Source organism: Meles meles, chromosome 10 (assembly GCF_922984935.1).
Source record: "Meles meles chromosome 10, mMelMel3.1 paternal haplotype, whole genome shotgun sequence".
NCBI lineage: Eukaryota > Metazoa > Chordata > Mammalia > Carnivora > Mustelidae > Meles > Meles meles.
In genome coordinates, this window is record NC_060075.1 from 52,576,362 (window position 1) to 52,597,306 (window position 20,945).

A 20,945-nucleotide genomic window follows, 5' to 3' on the forward strand; every position below is an offset into this window, starting at 1 on the left:
GATACCCAAGTCCTGGGATGTGTGAGTAACTTTAAGGGCACAAAACAGCCTTTTTGTTGCACTTACTATAAAACATTACCAACTATCATAAACAAAGGGAAAATTTCTCTAATATATAAAGACCTACTAAAAATTTTAATGAAGAGCCTGGTCCAAGTGGTAGCATATGAAGACCCCTGAAATTAGTTCCTTTCATGGATGTACTAAAGCTACACCTACATATACAATAATTCTTCCTGAAGAAGAATTGAGGGCTGAGTGAACATCTTCTGTAGGAAAATGAGTACACATCAGGACAGACAGAAACATGGTAACATCAGGAACTGTACCACAAATACCAGGAACTGCAGTAGGAAAGGATCACACTGAGAGGCCAAACACAGATTCACCTGACCTAGGGCACAACATTAAAAACCATTTATAGGGTATCTAGACTTTAAGTAAAAGAAACCCATCTACTAACCCTAGAGCATTCACCAAATAGTGGGGAAATGTTGGAATTGTCCTCAGGGTCAGTCATAGCTGCTGGCAACACCATAGTTTCATTCCCCTTCCAATTTGATAGTACAGATAAGAACATGGTCACTGTGCTCCAGTTGGCCTGCCACCTCAGTGAGCCCCAGATGCCTATTCCACATTAGGTCCAGCAGTCCCTCCAAGGTGTCCCTCACCAACTAATGCCCACCTCAGCTTTAGATGTCCACCAAGGGTGCCCCAACATGGTGTATACCAGGAAACCCCCATCCTATACCCACTACAGTAAAGTCAATCTCATCAAGGCAGCCCAGGTACAAAAATATCCCAGCTGACCCACTTGAGTTTCACCCATCCTACCAAGACATCGCCTTCACAGAGTACCTCAGCCCACACCCACCCCAGCTCTGGCCAGCCAGCCAAAGCCACCAGGCACACAAAGTCTATATGGGGACATTCCTATATAAGACCACTCCTTCAAGAGAGGGAGCTTCAAGAGACCACTCCTTCAAGAGAAGGGAAAGGCAGCTGTTTCACCTAATTCATAGAAACAAGCACAGAAAGTCAAACCAAAGGAGGGGACAGAGGAATATACTCCAGATGAAAGAATAAGACAAAACCTAAGTGGGGGGAAAAATAACTAAACAAAATGGGGATATGCAATCTTACTGTAAAGAGTTCAAACTATTGTTCATAAAGCCCCTCACCAGACTTCAGAGAAGAGTGGATAATTTCAGTGAGAATGTCAACAAAGGAAATATTAAAAGAACCAATCAAAGTTGAAGAATACAATAAGTAAAATAAAAAATACACTAGGGGGAAATCAACAGCAAATTAAAGGATGCAGAAGAACAGATCAGCAACCTAGAAGACAAGGTACTAGAAAGCACCCAAGTTAAACAACAAAAAGAAAAAAGACTTAAAAAAAAAAAGAGGTTATAAGTTAACAGACCTTTAGTACAACATCAAGCAAAATAACACATTATAGGGGCTCTGGAAAAAGAGAGAGTAAAAGGGTCAGAAAAATTATTCAAAAAAAAATAATAGCTAATACTCTTGTGGTGAGCATAGCTTAATTTATAGAGATGTTGAATCAATGTTATACACCTGAAACTAATGTAACATTGTATGTCAACTATATTGAAAAAAATCTTTTTTTAAAAATTGAGAATAACTGGACTAGACTATTCCTCCATATAGCACAATTTTTAATATTTAATGCACAGTTAAAAGTTATGAAAAAGGGCACCTGGATGGCTCAGTTGGTTAAGAATCTGACTTGATTTACACTCCGGTCATGATCTCAGTGAGGTGGGATCCAACAGGATCTGTTTAGAGCAGAGTCTGCTTGAGATTCTATCTCCCTCTCCCTTTGCTCCTCCCTCCACTTGAACTCTCTCTCTCTGAAACAAATAAATAAATCTTATAAAACAAAAATACTGTATCAATATTAGTTCATTAGTTGTGATATACATACCATAGTAACATAAGATGTTACTAATAGGAGAAACTGGGAATAGGGTATTTAGAAATCCTCTATAGTATATTTATAACTTCTCTGTAAACCTAAAACTATTCTAAATTTCTTTCTCTAAAGAAAGAAGGAAAAGAAGGAATAGCTGAAAATTTCCCTAACCTGGAGAAGGAAACAGACATCCTGGTCCAGAAAGCACAGAGAGACCCAAAAATGATGAACCCAAGGAGAACTAGATAAACACACATAATAGTTAAATGATAAAAATTAAAGATAAAAAGAAATTTAAAAGCAGCCAAAAAGAAGCAAATAGTTACATATAAAGGAAGTCCCACAGGCTATAACCTGTTTTTTTCAACAGAAACTTTGCAAGTAAAAAGGGAGTGATATTACATATTCAAAAAACTAAAAGGGAAAAAAAACCTACAACCAAGAATACTGTACCCAGATCTGAAAGATAGATAGTTTCCCAAACAAGTTAAAGGAATTCATCACCACTAAACCAGCCTTTTAAGAAATGTTAAAGGGACTTCTTTAAGTAGAAAAGAAAGGCCACAATTAGAAGTAAGAAAATTAAAATAAAAAGTGTAAAATATGACAATATACATATAAAATGTGGAGAGGGGAGTGAAAGAGAAATTATTTTAAAATGTGTTCAAACTTGAGTAACCATCAACTTAATATAGAGTGCTATATACTCAGGATGCTATATATGAACCTCATGGTAACCACAAACCAAAAACCTACAAAAGATACATAAGAAATAAAGAGAAAGAAACCCAAGCATAACACACACATAGAGTCATCAGTCACCAGGAAAAAGTACAAAAGAAGGAACAGAGAAGACCTACAAAACAATCATTAAACCAGTAACAAAAGTACAAAACCATCAATAATTACTTTAAATATAAATGGTCTAAATACCCTAATCAAAGGACCCAGGGTAGATATAGGTGGGGGTGCCAGAAAGATGGTGGAGTAGGAAGACCCTAAACTCACTCCAACCCATCTTTAGAACTAGATATCACTCTCATCCAACTCAATAAACTGGAAAGCCACTGGGAGACTATCAGAACAAACCACAACTAAATGTAGAGAAGAAGCCACACTGGAAAAAGTTATGAAGGGCAGAAACAATGGTTGGGAGCTACCCATCGGAAGGATAGGACTGCAGGTGCAAAGAGGGAAAAGCACCAGGGAACCCACACAGGGATTTTAGGGAAAAACAAACAAACAAACAAAAAACACCACATTGTCTGTTCTTGAAAACCAGAGGGGATGAATTCCATGAGTTTGTATAATCAGCAGGACTCAGAGCCTGAGGCTTTAAAGTCTGACTCAGAAGTAGACAAGTAGGGAGGATGAGGAATAGCTCAGTCGTCATCCTTACAGGGACAAGAACTCACAGAGATGCAATGTAGAATTGACAGTTTGCACAATGCCTGGGCAAATAGGAGGGATATCTTTTTAAAAGTATTTCAGAGGGTGTGGGGGAACTTTGAGAAGAAGCTGGCAGGCACCATTTTCCTCTCCTGCCCTTCAGCATAAACACAGAACCACCTACAGACGGCAGTGCTGCGCAGACACTTGCTATCTAACCTGTTAGCAGTGTGCTCTGCCCATGAGTTCTCAAGAGGATATGCTCACTCTAGCCTGAAGGCTAGGGCCTTAGGCTCAGTGCAAAAAAAATTTTTCACTGCAAATTTTTTAACACTGCCTGTGCCCCCACCCAAGTACCACCTTGAATGACATGCCCCCAGGAGCCATCATGCTTCAGGAGATCCAGGCTAGGAATAACTCCCTCTCCCTCTGTCCCTAGCCCCTGCTCGTTCTCTCTCTGTCTCAAATAAATAACCAAAATCGTTTAAAAAAAAAAAAACTGGTGGGGGATGAGAAAAAGTCTGTCTTCCTTGATTATAACATTTATTTAACTTTCACTTTGTATTTTTAAACATTTTTCAAAATGTGAATGAACTTGCTTTAGCTTTATATCATCCTAAAACTTCCACAATAGCTTACATCTGTGAAGCACATTACCAAGCACTTTCAAAGACATTATCATAATTTCTTCAATAGGCCCAAGAGGTAGATACCATTTTATCTCAATTTTACAGAAGACAAAGTAGAAACCCAGATAGAAAAAAGTGACTTGCATAGTGTAATATTGTCATTTACAATAAGAATTACATACATTTGGCCTTTGTCCCTTTTTCTGTCACAGAGCTCCTAAAACCCTTGAATTCTCTGAAGTGATAAGAACCATAATGGGGATTTGATATCCTAACAAAACTCTTTCAAACACACCAGAGTTTATGTTAACATGGTGAATTTTAAAAAGCCAGGTGAACCAACCCTGCACCCCACAGTTAGAACTTTCAATCCCACCCACCCTGACCTCCCAGGCTGGAAGAGGAACTGGAGGTTGAATTGATAGTCAATGGCCAATAATTTATCAATCATACCTAGGGACTAGGTATGGAGAGCTTCTGGGTTGGTGAACATGTGAAGATTTGAAGAAGTGGTATACTTGGATAGAGCATGGAAGCTCCGTGGCCACATACTTTCCCACACACCTCATCCCACGCATCTCTTCCCTATGGCTCTTCCTCAGTTATATCCTTTTACAGTGAACTGGTGATCTATTAAGGAAACTAGTTTCCTGAGTTCCTGAACAAATTAATCAAACCCAAGAAAGGGAACTTGAGGACCTCTAATATATAGGCCACTGGTCAGAAGCAAGGTAACAACCTGGCCTTATGATTGGCATCTGAAGTAGGGGCAGTTTGTGGAACTGAGCCATTAACCTGTGGAATCTGAAACCATCTCTAGAAAGACAGCATCAGAAATGAGTTGAATTGTAGGACACTCCACTGGTGTCAGAGAATTGTTTGATGGTGTGGGAGGAAAATACACATTAGAACTGGCATCAAAAGCATACACAGTGGGGCGCCTGGGTGGCTCAGTGGGTTAAAGCCTCTGCCTTCGGCTCAGGTCATGATCTCAGGGTCCTGGGATCGAGCCCCATGTCAGGCTTTCTGCTCCGCGGGGAGCCTGCTTCCTCCTCTCTCTCTGCCTAGTTGTGATTTCTCTCTGTCAAATAAATAAAATATTTAAAAAAAAAAAAAAAAGCATACACAGTAATGGAGCAGTTTGGCCTAAAACCCAATTCCTATGACCCCAAGTCCAGCGCTAATTCAGATACATCTGAAACACATATTATCTACAAAGAAATTTTTCGTTAGAACTCATTATGATAATTGATAGTCTTTAAATTATTTGAATGCTTTTTAAGTTACTTTAATTATAACAGTAAATATAATCATACTATAGAAAATTTAGAAACAAGAAAATGAAAAAAAAATACTATTATTCTAAAATACAACCTTATTATTTTCCCTTTAACATTGTACCATAATGCAGAGACTTCTTGAATACGTTTAGGGAAAATACATGTAGCAAATAAGTACAAGACCATCATTAGGAAAATAGTTTTACCCGCAGTTCAAATTCCTATGTTCTGATTTCTGATGCTACTTGTCTCTTTTTACTCCTTGTTCCTGGATCTTTTGTATTTTCTCTTTGACAAATTAGACCTGGTTGTTACAGTCTCTAACTTCAGATCTTTGGCTTTCACCTAGAAAATTAATATCTTAAATCTGTTGTCTGTGAGCAAGAGAACCTCGTTTCATGGAAAAGAATGCCATGATCTACTGGACAATTGGCCATGGAGCCAGAAGGTAGCATTATAGTTTTTATTAATCTGTCCTGGACCTTGATCTTTAAGTTTCTCCTAATTCGGGTAATTTTTATAATTAATGTAATATTTTAGAAGTAGACTTCTGTTCTACCTTCTAATTATAGTTCACCTAACTTAACCCTATCTCCTCCTACCTCCCAGAATGAACTGAAAAAAAAATCATGAAATTAACTGACCTATGATATATTTACTTAAAATAATACTTGCTAAAGCCACTTTTAAAGGCTTATGCAAACTATAATAATATGAAAAAGTTATGATTCTATGTGTAACATTAAAATAACACATTTTTTAACCTCTGCAGAGAAAATGGAATGGAAAACACTAAAATTTTAAAAATTATTTTTTAAGTCGTTGAAATGTGGTGTTTTATTTCTACTTATTTTTTATTTTTAAGAGATAGAGAGCACTCAAGCACGGGGAGGGAGAATCTCAAGCAGGCTCCATGCCTAGAGCCCAAAGCAGGGCTTGATCCCAAGACCCTAAGATCATGACCCAAGCAGAAATCAAGAGTCAGACACTTAACTGACTGAGCTACCCAGGTGCCCTTTCTATTTCTTCTTATTTCTACTCTACATTTAGTAATAAAAAATAAACATTATGAAAAAACATAACTTTAAGAAGCAACAAAAAATCTAAGGTATAGTTTAATATTTCTCACTAATTTTTTAAAAAGCAATACATAAATTATCAAATTTTCCTTTGTCAATTCAACCAGAATCCTAAAACTGTCAAAAGTTTTCTACCTAGGAGTTGATTCTCAACTTCTAGACTGCCATTATCTTCAAAGTTCCCAATTTTTTATTCCTAGAGGCCAGTTGTCTTTTCTATCCCAGCCCCAGTTGGTCTATCACGCTTTGCTGTGTAGGCTTATCTTGTACCGCAAACCCTTCATACATACAAAATTTATTTTTGTTACAAATAAGAATATAAAAATATACACTGATACATGTATATTAGACTTACAGGCTATGTGAAAGATTAGATACAGAAAAGATACAACTTGCCATAAATTAGTTATAAGACACATGATAAATTGTGTAAGACTGATGAATCACAGAACTGTACCTCTGAAACAAATAATACATTATATGTTAATTTAATTAATTAATTTAATACAGTTCTTGTACAAGTCCAATCAATCAATCAATCAATAAGTAAGACACATGATGAAGCATCTGGCCAGTCCCCCAAAAAATCCTCCTGATTTAGTAGAACATTAAAAACTGAATACCTCTGAGTATGCAGGAGAACATAGTCAAAAGAGTCAACAGTATTAAACAGTAACAGTGAAGAATTCAATAACTGTGAAATGCATTTTCTATTTCTTAAATTTTTTTTAAGAAAAAAAAAGACGGTCATCTTCTAAATCCCTTAAGTGGACTACTCTAATTTCTACTCTTCAAAAGTGTATAAAGAACACAAAAAGTTTAGGAGCACTGAGGTAGGTAACACTTCTTTCTAGTCTCTCTACATGTGATCCTTCTGTTCCCTTTCTCTCAAACACTGAAAATAAAGAATGAAAGAAAAAACTATTTAGCCTGTGCCAGATTTCCCTAAAATTGAGAGACATTTCCCCCAAACTAGTGTGAGAGTTAATAAACTCACTTACTCAAACCAGAACTGACAGTTTTGTATTCCATATTACATTATTTATTTGTTCTACATAGATGGTCCCTGGCACTGGCTTTAGCCTGAAAAATGAACTTCAGTTACAAACTGGTTTCATCAAAGGGAGTGTATCTCCTAGAATAAAGTAATTTGATTAAAAATTAAACTTGCACAGAAATTAAAATTCATTTCTTTACATGTATAGTGAATCTTTCTGCCATTCAAGAAAATCTCTGCACCTGAAACTAACAAACTTCTAGTTTACCAAAGTAGTGAAATAACGTACAGCTTGTTACCTAAGAACATTTTATTTCCCACAAAGAATTTATCCTTCCATTTAATTTCAAGAAAATAAGGGGAAATCGAATTTAACTCTCAAGAATATAAGGGAAGTAGGGGCACCTGGGTGGCTCAGTGGGTTAAGACTCTGCCTTCAGTTCAGGTCATGATCTCAGGGTTCTGGGATAGAGCCCTGCATCAGGCTCTCTGCTCAGCAGGGAGCCTGCTTCCCCTGCTCTCTCTGCCTGCCTCTCTGCCTACTTGTGATCTCTGTCTGTCAAATAAATAAATAAAATATTTTAAAAGAAAAAGAATGTAAAGGCAGTAAACAGACTCATGCAAAATTAGTGGAGATGCCTTCATTTTGGTCTCTAGAATAGAGTCTCAGGCAGCTTTGCTGACCCCAAGACTGATTCACTTCTCCTAGGAGATACTACTGTAAGTTAATGGTACTTACAAAACAATTCTTATCTCTTTTTTTTTTTTTCACAGATAATGCCTTGTCTCAACAACCATACTGAAGACGTTCTCGAATAAAGACTCGTACCTCTTAGTGTCTTCAGCATCTATCTTGGTGTCCCACGCACAAGTTCAATAATGATAAATGTGATCTTTGCCAAGAACCTAGCCTTTTATGCCTCACTTTCCTTCCTCCTCTGTAAAAGAGTATTATTTATACTTTCATTGTGAGGATTAAATGAGATAATGTAGACATAATGCCTAGCACCCACCCCACCTTATACACTGTGGTAATTGATTCACACAGGCTTTCATTATGAAACAAAATAACATTTCCACACTGCATAAATTTTTAACACAAAAGGAGGTAAAATTTGAAAGCAGCAGATCAAACCAACAACCAAAGGCTATTATAAATCAATCGTTATATCAGAGCCTGAAGGTTTACTTAATTATATTGATGGGATTCAGGCAGGCCATCCCTGAATGTGCTGCTTTGGCATACGGATTATTTGAGCTGAAGACAAATCAAGGCCCAGGAGACTCAAGAAGAGCTTTTAACATCACCTAATAACTATAAGTTTACAATTGCTATGGCAAAATGTCCAAAAGAAATTATCCAGGTTTTCCAACTATGGCAAATTATAATCACATATTTATCTGCTATGACTAAAGCTTATGTGGGGACTGAAAAGATATAGTAGAAATAAAAGCTACTGAATCATAAATCAGATTGCAGAAGATGATGCAACCTATGATTCAGGCAAGTACAATAGTGATGATCAAAATTACACTGGCATTTTTCATATATATTTTGTCATAGCAATTGTAATTTGTAGTTATCAGCTGATTATCATAAGTGGAGCTGATGTTAGATAAGAATGAATCATGATGTTCAAGTAAAAGCAAATAAATGTTAAAATATTAATCCAGAGCACGTGGGTGGTTCTGTTGGTTAAGAGACTTCCTTCAACTCAGGTCATGATGCCAGAGTTCCAGGATCAAGTCCCGCATTGGGCTCCCAGCTCCATGGGGAGTCTGCTTCTCCCTCTAACCTTCTCCCCTCTCAGGCTCTCTTTCACTCTCTCTCTCTGAAATAAATAAAATCTTTTATTTTATTTTATTTATTTATTCAACAGAGAAAGGGAGAGATCACAAGTAGGCAGAGAAGTAGGCAGAGAGAGAGAGAGAAGAGGGAAGAAGGCTCCCTGCTGTGCAGAGAGCCCGATGTGGGGCTCAATCCCAGGACGCTGAGATCATGACCTGAGCTGAAGGGAGAGGCTTAACCCACTGAGCCACTCAGGTGCCCCTGAAATAAATGAAATCTTTTAAAAAAATATTAATCTGTATAATATTTTTGGACAGTTACAAAAACACGATGATAATGATCTAAGTCTGTACCTTAGTATAAAGTTGTTCAAGAAATATTTTATGTTACCCGAATATCTGTTGTAAAATTCCCTCAGCAGTAACTAATCTTTCTCTAAACAAACTAGTAATGGTTTAAAAAAAAAAAGAAGTGTGGGGTGAAAGTGTGAGGAGAAAAGAGAGGAAAAAGTAGAGAGAAGACAAAGAAGGGAAAGAAGGTATGCAAGTTAGGTACGCAATTAGACATTACTTACCTTTCAAGGAAATGAGGAACAGTAAAGATCTTCAAAGTTCTAGCCCTTTAGACTATATGTATATATAATGACTCTTCCTTGTCAAGTACAACTGAAAGAAAACAAGTAAAATCAGGAAAGTGATAAGCATAAAGTTTGTCAATAATTTAATTCTTGAGCTAAGTAATTTTGTGATCCTATTTCTTTGAAATATCCCTTCTTTCTGTAAAACAAAAATCCTTCAAAAACAAGTGTAATGTTTATTCTCCATGAATCTTTCCACCTTACTGTCAAAAATTCCAAATTATGACATTAAATTCTTTGAGAAAGACATCTCTACTTACACTAAAATTCTCCCAACGCCTTTTATTCTGAATAACTTCCCTTTATGAAAAAAAAAGCTATATTTTGTAGACAGCTTTTAAAATATTCTTTCCTTAAAAAAAAAAAAAGACTTTAAATTGAAATATCCTTCCCCCTGGTTATTCCAGTAGATAGTTTAATTTATTTGACTATACTATTAGATTCTTGCCTCAATGATTTTATTCTCGAGTATGTAGAAACAAATTGATAGTTGATGATTCTAACATAGAGAGAAATTGAAGATTTCCTTAAGTGGAAGAAAAAGCAGAGTATTTTTAGGTTAAAATGGATTTCAACATAGGCTCTGCTATCTTTTAAAAATAACAATATTCTGTTAGAATGGCCAAAATTAGCAAGACAAGAAACAACGTGTGTTGGAGAGGATGTGGAGAAAGGGGAACCCTCTTACACTGTTGGTGGGAATGCAAGTTAGTGCAGCCACTTTGGAGAACAGTGTGGAGACTCCTGAAGAAATTAAGAATAGAGCTTCCCTATGACCCTGCAATTGCACTGCTGGGTATTTACCCCAAAGATACAGATGTAGTGAAAAGAAGGGCCATCTGTACCCCAATGTTTATTGCAGCAATGGCTACGGTCGCCAAACTGTGGAAAGATCCAAGATGCCCTTCAACGGATGAATGGATAAGGAAGATGTGGTACATATACACAATGGAGTATTATGCCTCCATCAGAAAGGATGAATACCCAACTTTTGTAGCAACATGGACGGGACTGGAAGAGATTATGCTGAGTGAAATAAGTCAAGCAGAGTGAGTCAAGTATCATATGGTCTCACTTATTTGTGGAGCATAACAAATAACATGGAGGACATGGGGAGATGGAGAGGAGAGGGAGTTGAGGGAAACTGGAAGGGGAGATGAACCATGAGAGACTATGGACTGAAAAACAACCAGAGGGTTTTGAAGGGGCGGGGGGGTGGGGGGGAGGTTGAGGAACCAGGTGGTGGGTAATAGTGAGGGCACGTACTGCATGGAGCACTGGGTGTGATGCCAAAACAATGAACACTGTTATGCTGTAAATAAACAAATAAACGAATTAAAAAAAATAACAATATTCTTTTTTCCATTAAAAACAGGAAAATATTTTTATCTAGGAGCCACTTTTAAACTATGAAGAATATTTAAAGCTAATCTTTTTATCCTTTATGAAAAGAAAATAAAAATGGAACAATCATGCTTCTTAAAGAATAGATATACTAATTCCTATAAAACAGCCTTCAGAAAAATGTTTCGATCATTCTTTATGTATATTTATTTTAAAAATATTCAGTGAATTCCTGTCACTGTGCTAGGTATAGTCCCAAACTTCATGGAGTTTATATTTGAAGAGATTAAAAACATAAATCACATGAAAGAAAAATTAGAGTTGTGATGAGTTTTCATTGCACAAGAAAAAGAACGTTTCCATTTCCATAACTAATTTTAACTTTCTTAAATAATCATTTTAAAAAGGTGATAATATAAACATACTTGCAGCATAACCCAAAACTTTTTGACCTAGACGCTGAGGAGTCAGAAAGTCAGGTTCCAGGCAAAAGAAATTGTAGCAAAGACTTTCTGAACAATAAAATAAATATATAACCTAAATTACTTTAGATCTTAATGAAAAAGAGATTTACTGTACCCTTACCTGACAAACAAGTCTGTTTGCATTTGGAAGTTAACTTTCCCTAAAACCCTTCCTTGCAGATGCTTATTCCAGGATGTTGTGAGTCCAGAGCTACACCTGGTGGCCATACACAAACTTACAGAAAACTGTTCTAAACCTTTTCACGGAAATTTAGAAGTTATGCTATGCCTCTGTTAATCAAAAATAAGCATCTCAAGAAACTATCATTCTTGATAACTGTAGGAAGTTTTAAATTTTTCACGGAAAATAAATTTTAAAATATTATGGCAAAGTATAACAATATGTTAGTGGGAGAATTTAAGTGATAATATATGGATATTCGTTAGAAAATTCTTTTATCTTTGCTTTGTGTTGGGAAATTTTCATAATAAAATGTTGAAAAAAATTAAGGATTTTTTAAATGTTCCATCACTGTTATTTATAGCACAAACACATTTTTAGGTAGCGTTTCCTTGTGTAAATGAGCATAATGTATGTTTGTGTAACAGTCTATGATTATTGACAATGAATTATTAAAGGTTTCACTTGTTCCACATTTATTCAATTTCCAATTTAATATCTACAAATGCTTATTTTTGTTTCTGTTAAAATATGTTTCAAAGACATATTTTTTAAGACTGATACTACTGGGATCAAAGGAGATAATCATTTTTATGGCTCATGAGACATCATCAAACACTTTATACCAACTTCACACTGCTTTCATAAACGAAAACCAACACCAATTTAACCGCAACCATGGGATCTAGCCATTTCAATATTTTGCTGCTTTACTAAGCATAAAAATATAATCCAGAGGTTAATTTGCACTTTTATTTTTGAAAATTTTTCACATATTTCTGTATTCATCTACTATAATCTTAATAATTTTCTTATAAACTTGAATAATTACTTTGTGTGTTATAACTATTAACCCACTATCTCCTAAACTCAGGCAAGTTTTTCTCATCAGCTACGGTCCTTTACCATTTTCATTATGTTTATTTTTATATATTCTAATCTGTTAGTCTCTTTGTTTGCTATTTCTTCAATCCACTCAGAGCTAAGAAATAGACTACTTCTTCATAAATATAATAGATATCCTAAAACATTTTTGTTTTCTTTTTTTCCCTAAAGGAGCCGCAGAACTGAAAGCAGCATGGTCCTCTCTTCTCCGCCCTATATGCTTGTCCATTAATATCAATGTACTCAAAAATGGGGAGTCATTTGGCAAATATGTCACTTTGCCTGCTGGGTTCAGGGCTCCTGTATGACCTGATATTGTGAATTTTGTTCCCCAACTTATGCAAAACAACATATAGCCCTATGATGTCAGTGAATTAGCCAGTCATCAAACCAGGGCTGAGTCTTTACTGGCAGAACCACAGCTTGAATTCCTAGAGTTTGAGGCAGTAGGTTTCAGCGTTTTGGCCAGGGTGTTTTGGGAAATATGCGTTGTGGCGGCTGCACATTTGCACCAACCAAAACCTGGAGCCATTAGCACTGCAAAGTGAACACAACACCGTCAATAGATCATCTCTCTGGCCTGGCTGCCTCAGCCTTACCAGCATAGGTTGTGTCTAAAGATCATCATACTGAGGAAGTTCCTGAACTTCCTTTGATGGCTGAAGATAAAGTTGAAGGCTACAAGAAGACTAAGGAAGGGATGTCTGGGTGTCTCGGTTGAGCATCCAACTCCTGATTTCAGCTCAAGTCATGATTTTGGGATTGTGGGATGGGGCCCCATGTTGGGCTCCACACTCAGCAGGGAGTCTGCTTAAGATTCTCTCTCTCCCTATTCCTCTGCCCCTTCCGCTCTCCACACATGTGTGCTCATGCTCTTTCTTTTTTTCTCTCTCTAAAAAAAATAAGTCTCAAAAAAAAAAAAAAAAGACAAAGAAGAAGAAGACCAAGGAGGCTGTTTTGCTTCTTAAGAAATTAAAAGCCTGCTGGGCTGAAGCCTTTATTTGTTGGTGTAAGACTTTGGTGTTTTTCCTGCCTTGGTCATGGAAGACCATACAGAAAAAGGGATCAGAAACTCAGTTTGGAATGCTGAGCCCCCTACATGGAGAACAGCTGTTCTATAGAATCCCACAGTCCTGTGATGGACTTTATAGGAATGAGAAATAAGCTTTTGTTAAACTACAAGGAAGGAAGGGTGGGAGGGAGAAAGGGAAAAATGGAGAGAGGGTGGGAGGGAAGGAGAGAGGGAGGGAAGGAAGGAAGGGAGGGAAGGAGGGAGGGAGGGAAGGAAGGAAAGAGGGAGGGAAAGAAGGAAGGAAAGGAGGGAGGAAGGGAGGAAGAAAGAAGGAGAGAGAGAGAAAGGAAAAAGGGAAGGGAAGGGAAGGAAAGGGGAAGGGGAGAGAAGAGGAGAACTTAAAGTCTGGAATAATATCAAAAAGTTCTATGCCTCTCTGCAAATGAGAGCTGGCAAGGGCAAAATGAGAAAGTCTTCATACTCAGCAAAGGGGACTGTGCATCATCTATAATGAAGCCAATGGCATCACCAAGGTCTTCAGAAACATCCCTGGAATTAATCTACTTAATAAAAGCAAGCAGACATTTTGGAGCTTGCTCCTGGTGGGCATGTGGGAATTTTCTGAGTTTGGACTGAAAGAGCTTTCCTCAAGTTAGACAATCTGTATGGCACTTGGCATAAGGCTGCGTCCCTCAAGAGTAACTACAACCTCCCCATGCACAAGATGCTTAATACAGACTTTAGCAGAACTTTGAAAAGCCCAGAGATCCAAAAAGCCCTCTGAGCACCATTCAAGAAGAGTCATCGCAGAGTCCTAAAGAAGAATCCACTGAAAAACCTGACAATCATGTTGACACTAAACCCACGTGCAAAGACCATGCACTAGAACACTATTATTCACCAGGCCAAGAATCATAAGTTTCAGACAGATAAGAAGCTGAATCAGATGAGAAGGGGCATCCAGGTAAGAAGCCGCAGGAGCAAAGAAAGGAAAGAAGGCTGTTCGTGTCCAGAAGCAGAAGAAACGTTTGGTGGGGAAAAAGGCTGCAGCTACCAAGAAACCAGCAGCTGAGAAGAAGCCTACAGAAGGAAAAAAAAAGAAAAGAAAAAAGAAACCACCAAAGAAGAAAAGAAGCCTGGTGCATAAACTTTAATTTGCTTACTCCGTAAATGTCAAATCATTATGGGCAGCTAATTTTGAATAAAGACCTGATCAAAGGCAGTGAGAAACATGAAAAAAAAATTTTAATGTTTTCATTTTAATCTATACACCTTCAATTCAGAAACTAAAATTCCCTTCAAGAAAACGAGAAGGAAATAAATAAAAAATGTGTCTGGTAAAACTGAGACTTCTTTCTCCCAGAACACTGTTTTTAAATGTGGTCCTCCCAACTAGATCCATCAGAGATACTTAAGGGAACTTGTTATACACATAGATTCTTGAGTTCCACCTCTGATACACTGAAGCAGAATCTCTGGGTATGGATACTGGGAAACTTTCATTTTTTAAGAGAGATAACCAGATGATTCTCACGCAGATTTTTTTTTTTAAGATTTTATTTATTTGTCAGAGAGAGAGAGTAAACACAAGCAGGCAGAGAGGCAGGCAGATAGAGAGGAGGAAGCAGGGTCCTCCGAGCAAGGATCCCGATGCGGGACTCGATCCCAGGACCCCAGGATCACGACCCAAGCCGGAGGCAGCGGCCCAACCAACTGAGCCACCCAGGTGTCCCTCTCATGTAGATTTAAGATTGAAATTACAAACCAGGAGAAAGATTTTAGGTGAGTCACGCACATGGGTCTATTAAGATGCCTGACAATCAGGAGACACTCAAATACAGTCTGCATGAATAACATACAATAATTTGTTTTCTTATAGGATAGTTTTTTGAGGTATAATTCACACAACACAAAATTTAACTTCTCCAAATTGAGTTGAATTTTAAGTTGAATTAAAACTAAAAAGTGAATAATTCAGTGGTTTTCGTATATCGAGTTGTGAAACCATCACCACTATCTAATTAGCGAACACTACCATCACACCAAAAAAGACACCCACACCCATCAAAAGATACCCACACCCATCAGAAGTCACATCCTCTCCCTACTACTCACCATCTCCAGGCAATCTCTAAACTACTTTCTGTCATGATAAATTTACCTATTCTGCACATTCCATAATACCCAGGTATGAAATGTTCAGATAAATGAAATCATATGGTATATAGTCTTTTGTGACTGACTTCTGACATTACATTTAGTGTAATGTTTTTAAGGTTCATCCATATTGTGGCATGTTTTAGTATTTCATTTCTTTTTGTTGCCAAGTAACATTCCATCATATGGATATGTTTATCTTTTCATCAGTAGATGGAAACTTGGATTGTTTCCACTTTTTGGCTTTTATAAATATGCTGCCATGAATGTTCATGTATGAGGTTTTTGTGTGAAAGTAACTTTTCATGACTATTAGGTAATTAGCTAGAGTTAACACACCAGGCTGTAAGGTAACTTCATGTGTAACATTTAGAGGAATTGTCAAACTGTTTCTCAAAGCAGCTGTGCCATTATACATTTCCACCAGCATTACCAGTTTCTACCAGTCCTCCCCAATAGTTATCATCTGACTTTTCAATTCCAGCCATCCTCATAGGTATGAAGTAGTATCTCATTGTAGTTTGATTTCCATTTCTCTAATAACTAATGATATTGACGATTTTCTCATTTGCTTATTGGCCATTTTCATAACTTCTTTGGAGAAATGTCTATTCAGGCCCTTTGCCCATTTTTAAATTGGTTTGTTTTTATTATTGAGTTATAAGAATTCTTTATACTAAATACAAGTCCTCTAGCAAATACAGGAATTGAAACTACTTCTCCTATTTTCTGGGTTGTTTTTTTACTTTCTGAATAGTGTCCTTCGAAGCACAAAAATTTGTAATTTAATAAATTCCAATATATGTAATTTTTCTTCTCTAACTTGTGCTTTGGACATCCTATTTCAGAAAACTTTGTCTAACCCACAGTCAGAGATTTACACTTACGTTTTCTTCCAAGAATTTTATAGTTTTAAAGTTTCATAGCTTTACATTCAGTCCGTGAACGTTTTTTTTTTTTTTAACAAATCTACACCTTTATTTACTTTTCATTAATTTTAAATCCTTGAGGGGTCCAACATCACTCGGATTCTGTAGCCAATGGCTTTAGCAGGAAGGTTGCTTCGGAATTTGGCACGAACCATGCCGCTGTTTCCATGAGCACGAGTTACTTTTCCCCAGATTGCTCTGGTTTTGTTTGGTTTGCCACCAGGAGTCACTGTGTTGTTTTTTGCTTTGTACACGTAAGCACATCTCTTGCCTAGATAGAATTCCGTTTCATCTTGAGCATATACACCTTCGATTTTAAGAAGAGCTGTGTGCTACAAAACAGATAATCATATCGAAAAATGGGCAGAAGATATAAACAGACACTTCTCCAATGAAGACATACAAATGGCTATCAGACACATGAAAAAATGTTCATCATCACTAGCCATCAGGGAGATTCAAATTAAAACAACATTGAGATACCACCTGACACCAGTTAGAATGGCCAAAATTAGCAAGACAGGAAACAATGTGTGTTGGAGAGGATGTGGAGAAAGGGGAACCCTCTTACACTGTTGGTGGGAATGCAAGTTAGTGCAGCCACTTTGGAGAACAGTGTGGAGACTCCTGAAGAAATTAAGAATAGAGCTTCCCTATGACCCTGCAATTGCACTGCTGGGTATTTACCCCAAAGATACAGATGTAGTGAAAAGAAGGGCCATCTGTACCCCAATGTTTATTGCAGCAATGGCTACGGTCGCCAAACTGTGAAAAGAACCAAGATGCCCTTCAACGGATGAATGGATAAGGAAGATGTGGTACATATACACAATGGAGTATTATGCCTCCATCAGAAAGGATGAATACCCAACTTTTGTAGCAACATGGACAGGACTGGAAGAGATTATGCTGAGTGAAATAAGTCAAGCAGAGTGAGTCAAGTATCATATGGTCTCACTTATTTGTGGAGCATAACAAATAACATGGAGGACATGGGGAGATGGAGAGGAGAGGGAGTTGAGGGAAACTGGAAGGGGAGATGAACCATGAGAGACGATGGACTGAAAAACAACCAGAGGGTTTTGAAGGGGCGGGTGGGGGGGCAGGTGGGAGGTTGAGGAACCAGGTGGTGGGTAATAGTGAGGGCACGTACTGCATGGAGCACTGGGTGTGATGCCAAAACAATGAACACTGTTATGCTGTAAATAAACAAATAAACGAATTAAAAAAAAAAAAAAGAAGAAGAGCTGTGTGCTCCCTCTGGTTGCAGAGACCCCGCTTATAGCCAGCAAAAATGACCTTGGACCACAGCCTTCCAGACATTATTCGGCGTTTTAGAGGAGTCCTATTCTCAGCAGGCCTCACTTACTTGCACCCAAAGTCCAGCAACAAAAATTCCACTCCAGTCTGTGAACGATTTTGAGTTCATTTTTGCATGTAATGTGAGATAGAACTACACTTCACTCTTTTACATATACCAGTTGTCCCGGCATCATTTGTTGAAAAGATTTCTTCTCTTAGTGAATTGTCCTGATATACTTGTCAAAAATCAGCTGACCATTATGAAATTTGTAATAGAAACTCTCAATCCGGGGTGCCTGGGTGGCTCAGTGGGTTGGGGCCTCTACCTTCAGCTCAGGTCATGATCCGGGGTCCTGGGATCGAGCCCCGCATCGGGCTCTCTGCTCAGCGAGGAGCCTGCTTCCTCCTCTCTCTGCCTGCCTCTCTGCCTACGTGTGATCTCTGTCTGTCAAATAAATAAATAAAATCTTTTAAAAAAAGAAACTCTCAATCCTATTCCATAGATCTGTATGTCTGCCCTTATGCCAGCAACATACCATCTTGATTACTATTGCTTTACAGTATGGTTTTTTTTATTTTTTTTAAGATTTCTTATTTATTTATTTGACAGAGAGAGATCACAAGTAGGCAGAGAGGCAGGCAGAGAGAGTGAGAGGGAAGCAGGCTCCCCACTGAGCAGAGACCCCAACGTGGGACTTGATCCCAGGACCCTGAGATCATGACCTGAGCCGAAGGCAGCGGCCTAAACCACTGAGCCACCCAGGCGCCCACGTTACAGTATGTTTTTAAATTAAGACTGCATCCCTAAAAAAATTAGATTGTTCTTTATTTGTTTTGGTTATTCTGGGCCCATTTTATTCCCATACGAATTTTAGGGCCAGCTTGTCAATTTCTGTAAAAACAGATGCACAAGATTTTGATAGAGGTTGTGTTGAATCTTTAGATGATTGGGGAGTATTACCAATTTGCCAATATTGTCTTCTAGTCCATTATCATTACTTTGACTTTATTTTGGTCCTCTTTGCTTTCTTTCATCAATGTTTTGTAAGTTTTAATGTGCAAGTCTTACACTTCTTTTGTTTTGTTTACTCCTTATTTTATTCTTTCTGATGTTTTATAAATGGAATTATTTTCTTAATTTCACTATCAGTTATAGAAATTTCTAGTGTATAAAAATGTAATTTATTTTTGTGTAATAGATCTTATATCTGTAACCATGCTGAACTTATTAGTTCTAAAAGTTTTTCAATGGACCTAGATTATCATTTTCAAGGATTGTGTTCGGGTTTTTTTAAGATTTTAGTTATTTGACAGAGATCACAAGTAGGCAGAGAGGTATGCAGAGAGAGAGGGGGAAGCAAGCTCCCCACTAAGCAGAGAGCCTGATATGGGGGTTGATCCCAGGACCCCGTGATCATGACCTGAGCTGAAGGCAGAGGCTTTAACCCACTAAGCCACCCAGGTGCCCCTCATTTTCAAGATTTTTAAAAGATAAATCTAAGTCCGTTTTTAAGATTATCTATGTACCAGATCATATCATCTGCAAAAAAGGGACAGCTTTACATCTTACTTTTCAATCTGTATGCCTTTTGTATCCTTTCTCTTGTCTAATTTCCCTGGCTATAACAAAATAGTCCAGGAGTGGACATCTCTGTCTTGTTACTGGAAAGCATCCATAGTGTTTTACCATTAAGTATAATGTAAATTGTGGGCTATTTATAAATATTATTTATCAAGTTGAGGATGTTCCTTACTATTTTTAGCTTGTAGAGTGTTTTTTTTTATCATGAAAGTTTGCTAGATTTTGTCAAATGCTTTTTCTGTATTTATTAACGTGATCATCAAGTTTTGCCTTTATTTTGTCAATATAGTATATTATATTGATCAATTTTCAAACATTAAACCTGCTTTGTGTTTTTGAGATAAATCCCAGTTGTTCATAGGTATGATCCTGAGCTTACCTTGTCCAAAAGACACACCAAGGTAACAGCTACCTTTATGCAATTAACTCTGAAAATGACTTAAAGACTGGCACTACAGGCTTTCCATAGCTAGTTGCAGAGAAAATGCCACACTAAAAAGGGTAGGAGGGGCAGAGATGCTATTAGGAACCAACCCCCAGAGTTACCAACCACAAATGGCAGGGACAACACAAGCAAAGAGAAGCAAGAGTATCAGACCCCATACTAGGTATCCCCAGCACTGAGAACTGCACTGGAAAGACAAGTCCTCATAATATCTGGCTTTGAAAACTAGCAGGGCTTAACTCTGTGAGATTTAAAAATCAGTGGGCCTGACTCCAAGAGAGCTGGAGGGCAATAGGAAACCAAGTTCCTGCATTTAATAGCCAACATACTAAATAATTCAGTCCAAGACACAGCACAAAAGCGGCACCTGGAGTATACATAAAGGAAATTTATTAGTATCAGAGTGCATGCCAGAGGGGCAAACACCTGCAGATTTCTACAGGAGCAAAAGTGCTAAAGGGCATCATTTCTCCTCCTCTCCCCAAGCCTAGATAGCCAGACATTTGCAGGAGCCAGGGACAAAACTCTCCAACTACCTTAGTATCTCATACCCCACCCCGTTTTCCCCTGTGGCCCCACCCCAATGCACCCACCTCAGCAAGCAGCTCTCCAAAGTGTCTCCTACTCTACCACATGCAGCAGGAAGCCTCAGCCAGGACCAGTGCCACTCCAAAGTGACTCCTCCCCTGAGGAGGTAGAGGATAACTACACATCAGTATACCCAGTTCCTGCAGCCAGGCCTCTTAGCTGGCTATGCAGGGAACAATCCCTGTCTTTCTGTGGGCCTACAGCCATGGCAGAAAGGCTAACTATAGATGGCTATGCTGCCTGTTGGTCTCTTGTACCAATGAATCTGCAGCAGCCAGGCCATTCAACAGTACAGGGAAGAAACCATGTTCGGTATA

At 37.9% G+C, this 20,945-nt stretch overlaps 1 pseudogene; it reads left to right on the forward strand.

Moving 5' to 3' along the window:
* Positions 1 to 14,716, forward strand: part of LOC123951515 — a 67,413-nt pseudogene extending 52,697 nt beyond the window's left edge.
* Positions 14,717 to 20,945: the final 6,229 nt, after the last annotated feature.